Source organism: Primulina eburnea, chromosome 18 (assembly GCF_022965805.1).
Source record: "Primulina eburnea isolate SZY01 chromosome 18, ASM2296580v1, whole genome shotgun sequence".
Lineage (NCBI taxonomy): Eukaryota > Viridiplantae > Streptophyta > Magnoliopsida > Lamiales > Gesneriaceae > Primulina > Primulina eburnea.
The window spans coordinates 18,240,242-18,247,972 of record NC_133118.1 but is presented as its reverse complement, the minus strand read 5'-3'; the positions used below and the strand labels follow the sequence as shown (position 1 = coordinate 18,247,972).

The 7,731-nt window shown below is 40.0% G+C and overlaps 1 long non-coding RNA gene across 1 annotated transcript; it reads left to right on the top strand.

Annotated features, from left to right (window-relative positions):
• The first annotated feature begins 5,001 nt into the window (after positions 1–5,001).
• Positions 5,002–7,251, top strand: LOC140819758 (uncharacterized). Its single transcript, XR_012115271.1, has 2 exons — positions 5,002–5,461; positions 6,986–7,251. It is a non-coding gene; the product is annotated as an uncharacterized lncRNA (long non-coding RNA).
• The last annotated feature ends 480 nt before the right edge of the window (positions 7,252–7,731 follow it).

Sequence of the window (7,731 nt, the reverse complement as noted above, 5' to 3'; positions counted from 1 at the left end):
AGTGCGCCTGTCTTGACGATTCCTACCGGTACAGGTGAGTTCGTTGTATATTGTGACGCATCTCATAGAGTACTAGGGTGTGTTCTTATGCAGCGGGGACACGTGATAGCGTACGCCTCTAGACAGCTGAAGCCACACGTGACCCGCTATCCGATTCATGATCTTGAGTTGGCAGCGATCGTATTTGCATTGAAGATTTGACGTCATTATCTGTATGGCGAGAAGTTCGAGATTTATTCCGATCATAAGAGCCTGAAGTATCTCTTTTCTCAGTCAGAGTTGAACATGAGGCAGCGGCGATGGCTTGATCTGCTGAAAGATTTTGATTGCGAGATCAAATACCATCCAGGGAAGTCGAATGCAGCGGCAGACGCCTTGAGTCGAAAGGTATGTGCTCTTTCCTTATCGACTGTAGGTGTATCGAATTTAGTAGAAGATTGTTGCTTGTCCGGATTGACATTTGATACAGAGAGTAGACCGTTGCGACTTGCTGCGATCCAGATTGAGCCAGACTTGATTATGAGGATCAAAGAAGCACAGAGAACTGATCCGAGCGTTCAGAGATCGATTGAGATGGTCAGAGCTGGACATATCTCAGAATATCAGGTTAGAGATTCTATTCTGTATGTGAATAACCGTCTAGTAGTGCCAGATGTTTCAGATTTGAGACGACAGATCATGTCTGAGGCACACTGTAGTCGGTTCAGCATTCATCCTGGAGGCAGGAAGATGTACAATGACTTGAAGACGCAATTCTGGTGGAAGCAGATGAAGACAGATATTGCAGAATTTGTGTCTAGATGTCTGAATTGCCAACAGGTGAAGGCCGAGAGGAAGAAGCCCGGAGGTTTACTTCAGAGTTTATCTATTCCTGAATGGAAATGGGATCACATTTCCATGTATTTCGTGACGAAGTTACCTCGATCTTCGCGGGGCTGTGACGCGATTTGGGTTGTGATAGACAGACTGACCAAATCCGCGTGCTTTATTCCGTACAGAATGACCTATCGACACGATCAGATGGCAGAGCTGTATGTCAGAGAGGTCGTCAGATTGCATGGTGTGCCGAAGTCGATCGTATCAGACCGTGATCCACGATTTACTTCTCACTTCTGGCACAGCTTGCAGCAGGCTTTGGGTACGACTTTACACCTGAGCACTACTTATCATCCCCAGACAGACGGACAGTCAGAGCGGACTATCCAGACTTTAGAGGATATGTTGAGAGCTGTAGTACTAGATTTTGGTACTAGTTGGCAAGATTCATTGCCGTTGTGTGAGTTTTCATACAACAACAGCTATCAGACGAGCATAGAAATGGCATCGTTCGAAGCGTTATACGGAAAGAAGTGCAGATCTCCGTTGTACTGGGATGATATCTCTGAGGTACCAGAGTTGGGGCCTGATATGATTCGTGAGATGACCGAGAAAGTGAAGATCATTCAGAAGAGAATGAAGACAGCACAGGATAGGCAAGCGAAGTATGCCAATATCAGATGCAGACCGTTAGTGTTTGATCAGGGAGACAGAGTATTTTTGAAGATTTCACCTTTCAGAGGCGTTGTCAGATTTGGAAAGCGTGGGAAGTTGTCTCCTAGATACGTCGGTCCGTACGAGATCCTTTAGAAGATTGGCGATCGAGCTTACAGACTTGCTCTTCCTCCTTCACTATCTGGTATACATGACGTTTTTCATGTATCGATGTTGCGCAGATACATGCCGGATGATTCTCATGTCATTCAACCTGACGAAGCCGAGCTAGATCAGACTCTGAGCTATGTTGAAAGACCGATACAGATTCTGGATCGGAAAGAGAAACAACTTAGAACCAAGACCATTCCGCTTGTGAAGGTTCAGTGGAGTCGTCATGGCATCGAGGAAGCAACTTGGGAGACAGAGTCTGAGATGAAACAGAGGCATCCCGAGCTATTCAGTTGATGTAAGTATTTAGTTAGTTGATTTTACTACTTTTGTATATACTTGCATGATTACTAGTTTATGAGTTCGAGGACGAACTCTTGTCTAAGAGGGGGAGAAATGTAAGGCTCGAGAATTATTCGTTGTCATTGATGTTGACTCGAAGCTATGGTAATGCATGACATTTAGAGTGGAATTTTTGAAGCATGGCCGAAGCCACACCGCCCCCGCGGTGCTAAGACTACCGCACCCGCGGTGTATATGACAGAAAATTGGTGAAATGTGCGAAGCAACACCGCACCCGCGGTGCGCGCAAGACCGCACCCGCGGTGATGAGACCGCACCCGCGATGATGCAAGCGCCGCACCCGCGGTGATCGAGATTCAGAAAATAGACGGGCTGCCGAAAGCACAGCGCACCCGCGCTGCTAGTGTACCGCACCCGCGGTCTTGCGTGCCAAGCGAAAAATAAACCACTTGTCCTTTGTCATGCAATATAGATTATGTGTCTTTCATTCCTTCCATTTCAGAAACTGAGAGCCGAGAGGATGCTTAGGAGAAAGCTTCATGTCCTTTTTGATTTGAACTTGTGGTTTTGAAGAATTTAGCCATCCGATTTCGGATACGACTTCGGTTTTGAATTCCTCTCATCATTTGCTATTCAAGGATGTAAGTTTCAGTTATTTCCAGCATGTTTCGGTAGTTATATGTTGGAAGAATTCAGATTTGAGCTTTAGATTATGTTCTTGATATGTTGAACTTGATATATTCGTTATCAGATTGAGTTTCGGACACAGTATGCTATTGTTTCGATTTTCAGCATGTATTATTGAAGAGTATATCGATTTTCAGAGTTGGAGAGGATTATGTCATTGATATGATGATGTCGATGAGATGTTGGTATTGATATGTGAGTTGTGAATTGGCTGGTATCGAAGAATTACGTCGTTATGCCGTCGACTTATACCGAGATTTATTATTGATTGGAATATGTGTTGCTTTGTGTTGGGAATTGATGTTGTATGTCTACATTACCATTTCAGATTAGAATTGTCAGACTCGACGTTCCGACTCCAAGATCTCGACAGTGATTGTTCGACAAGAAAGGTATAATTCATGTGGTATTGGGATTGCACAACTCGATTCAGATTTGATACGAGTTTCCCTAAATCACATACTAGATTGTTATTACATTGATTATGTAATGTTTCGTTTATTGATTTATATTCGAGTCTTGAGATAGGAGATATTGGCAGATTTGCCAAAACTAGACGTTTCGGTGTATCGACGCATAGGAGCAGATTTGCTATATGTGTAGACCCTCGATACAGAGTTGACCGAAGTCTAGGAATAAGACGTACCGTTGCCCCGAGTGGTTGGGTAGGTGACAGACCATCTTATTCACACCGGGATCCCTAGATTAGAAACGAGTCGAGTCAAGATTTAAATGTTGAATACAGATTTGTATTCTTCTACATATTTAGATTTTCATTCATATTACTTGATATATATGCTATGCTTTGTACATGATTATTACATTGCATGCATTCATGATTTATACTGGGATATGTTCTCACCGGAGTTATCCGGCTGTTGTCGTGTCTGTATGTGTGCATGGCAACAGGTGGGGCAGGATCGGGGTCACGAGCTAGATGAGAGATGATGATAGCGTGGAGATCTCGGGCGTCGAAGATTTGTAGTGTTTCCTACTAGACTTGTATCACTGATGTTGTAGTTGGTACTTGAACACTAGAGTATGGTTGTACTAGACAGACTTGTATGTACACTATGTTGTTTATTTAATTTATAAAGACATGTCATGCTTTTATTATACATTTGAATTAATATTAAAAGCAAATTTTTGACCCACATTTTCGAACAAAGATCCAATTAAATCCCAAAAGAATTGAGTTAGAGCCCGGGTCCCCACAGATACAGAGTTGACCGAAGTCTAGGAATAAGACGTACCGTTGCCCCGAGTGGTTGGGTAGGTGACAGACCGTCTTATTCACACCGGGATCCCTAGATTAGAAATGAATCGAGTCAAGAACTAGATGTGAATACAGATTTGTATTCCTTTGCATGTTTTAGATTTTAATTCATGTTATTCGATTTATGCGATGCTTTTGTACATGATTTATTACATTGCATGCATACATGTTTTATACTGGGATTTGTTCTCACCGGAGTTATCCGGCTGTTGTTGTGTCTGTATGTGTGCATGGCGACAGGTGGGGCAGGATCAGGGTCACGACGAGGAAGAGAGAGTTGATAGCGTGGTGATGCCGGGTGTAGCAGCAGATTACTAGTAGCTTCTGTTTAGATTTGAACTACTTGTATTTGAGATTCGAACATTAGTTGGATGTTTGTACTAAACAGATTTGGATGTACATTTGGTTTGTTGTATGATATAGAATCACCTTATGTTTTAGTTTACATGTGATTTAATGTAAAAGCGAAAAATTGACCCGTATTTATAATAAAGATCCAGTTAATCCCAAAAGAATTGAGTTAGAGCCCGGGTCCCCACAGTTTGTCTGCTATACATGATGTGTTTCATGTATCTATGCTGCGGAAGTATGAGCCAGATCCATCTCATGTTCTGAGACACGAGAATGTGGAGTTAGATAGTTCTCTTAGCTATGTTGAGTATCCTTTGCAAATTCTTGATCGCAAAGAAAAGCAACTTCGTAATAAGACGATTCCTCTCGTCAGGATGCAGTGGAGTAAACATGGGACAGAAGAGGCAACATGGGAGCTCGAGGCTAGAATGCGTCAAGAATGGCCTCATTTGTTTGAGAATGTAACAAATTACTCCATGTACTCTGAGTTTCCTATGTACTAGCAGTAATGTAAATTTGAATTCCTTTTATCTTATTTGTATTGAATGTTCTGATTTCGAGGGAGATATCTTTGTTAGAGGGGGAGAATGTGATGACCTGATATTAATTACTCAGTTATTTGGCAAGAATTGATATTAATTATTTTAAAGTGCGAAATTAAAATAATTAAGCTAAATAAATTTAATCATGTGTTAAAAATGTGTATTAAAAAATATCGGAAGTATAAACAATATTAAAATACATGTCGGAATTAAATAGCACACAGGAGTTGAAATTAATTGGACCGGGTCACGGTCTAGCAATTTGAGCAAACATTTAATAATTGCAAATGCATATTAATATATTTGTGGGGTGTATATTTTTATGGGTTATTTTATAAGGAAACCCATTTCCCCTTCACCATTCCCGTAAGTCTTCTCCTCAACCCTATCTCACGCCTCACCCTCTTCTCCAGCTACCTTCTTCGTGTCTTGTGGTTCAACCACCATAGCTGACATTAATTTATCCAGCAACCATCAGCTGAAGCTCTTGCACCTTGTTCCTTGTTTGAATCGAAGAAGAGACGAGCTCTTCCATTGTGCAGCGAGCTGCGTGTTGCTGCTGCAACATTTTTCCAGCCCCTTGCTTGCCTTCTTATTTGTTCCTTGGAGGATTGTAGAGGCTTATTCTTGCTTCATTTCAGTTTATAGGAAGCTTTGGAAGGTAATCCCTAAGCCTAGAGTTTGCAAATTTGTTCATGGGTTTCATTCTTATCTACTGTGATATTTCGAGATTTTGGTGTCTAGATTTTTTTGGATATTTGGGTATGTTACACGAAGAATATCGACTTGTGGTTCAACAAAACTTGTAGAACGTTGTGTTAGCTTTCTACAGCCACTGGAAAATCGTAATTACAATAAGAAACGGATTTGATATGGCTTTTCTACCATAATGTGTCAAAAACCGAACTCTGTACTGATGCGTGCAGACGACATTCTGTAATTCGAGTTTGTGACCTGTTTTCACTCGGATTCTGGACTTGTGATCTAAATGAAAGTTGTAGAACTCTGTCTTGTCTTCGAAATGATAATTCACCCGTTAAATTCCATTAAGAATTGAGGGAGTTATGCTCATTTTACCGAAACTGCTCAGTCTGGGAATTCAGTCCGCGAGTTTGTGAGTAACAACATGTTCTTGCTTGATTCTGGAATTATCTACTAAGAATTTGGGAATGATTTCTTCTAAGAAAACTTAAATATTTGAGTTTTATTTCATTTACAATTGGCGGATTTGAAATTGGGTCAATAATGAATTAGATATGAATTTTATGCTACAAGGTGTCGAACCAGAATTTGTACAGATTTATTGTTTTCAAAGTTTCTTGTTTTTGGTGTTTACCAGCATCTAGATGACCGATTTTTGTGTCGGTATCTTCTGATGAAATGTGGGATTTTGAGTTAGGATTTCATCCATATATGATAAGTGTAATTCAGTTAGGTTTGATTGAGTTATGACCTTAAAATCGATGCTAGGTACAAGCTGGAATTTGTAAATTGTAATTGGATAAGAGTTGAGTATTTAATTGATGAAAATAAATTAATTGCCAAACGTTTTGATAACCAGGAAGCGCCGAAGTCTTTGTAATTATTGTGGTAATTTAATTTGAAGGTTAAGATACGGTTTGATCGATTTCTTACAGCATCTATGTCGACGTGTAATTTAATTGATGTGAGTTAATTGATTTTATGTGAATTATGTGATTATGTGCTCTTTGTGGAATTTGGATGCAAATTTAAGATTATTCCTCGTTTTCTTAAAATAAAACATGATTTTCAAATATATTGGAATAATCTATGGATTGATATACATTGTTGAGCACACATTCATATTGAGCCCTTCAGATATTGATACCCGTTGATATTCGATTGAGATCTGTATATGATATTTTATTGTGTCTTGTGGATTTTGGGCACCTTGACTCGGTCCGGCTTAGGTAGATGCTGGCATCAAGTGTGAAGCCATATCCCCTGACACCGTCCGCTGAGTCGTGGACCTGCTCGAGCATATATTATGATTGTTGATATCGATCCTTTGACTCCTGATATCTAGACATCTTGCACCCGTACATGCATTGCATTGATTTCATTACATGTCATTTATACATGCTGTAATTTATTTGATCTTCGTACTGGGGTTTGACCCCTGTCCTTTGGGACTTCTGTGGTTTGTTCTGTGTTTCCATAGCAGGTCATGCAGGTGGTTCGTCTTCGGCTGCACAGGATGAAGCACCGAGGGGCGCTAGAGCTCTTTGAGTTTTGAGCTCAAGCCTTTATTGTTTTTCTCTGTGAGTTCAGTCATCGAGTCCCTAGATATTATATTTATGTATTGTGGAGTCTATGTATTACCGGGGTATGCCCCGAGTAGTTGTATATTGTGTTTGTGGAGGATCGTTGTTATGATTGTTCCTGGTTGGCATTGTTTCGTATTGGATGTTTGTTGAGGATTTTGATTTAGTCGTTTTGGTTATTTTATATTTTTCCGGTATGTTCTATTTACGAGGAGGTTATGCCGAAATTTCTATTGGGCCAAAAAGCAAAATTTTAACTCGTTTTCGCTGTTTATACTAATTAATCCTGATTGTGTGTTAATAAAATATTAATCAGGAACAAGGCCCTCACATGGAACCTCTGCCAATGACTCGTTCTCGTAATCTATCTTCTATTCTCTTCTTTTTTATAAATCAATAGAGTAAGCATATACATTCTGTCGGTTTCTGGCTTTATTCTGTCTTCGAATCCTTCAATATCAATCTGGAATGCCAAATTTGAGAAATAAAATATCAACATATACCCCAATCAAACAAGACATCTCAATCTTATCAAATTCTAACGGTATAACGGTACAATCTCGAAATATCCGTAATACAAAATCAGTATATACCAATCCACAACTCATAATCAATCAATAAACACAATCTGATATCAAATCTGTAT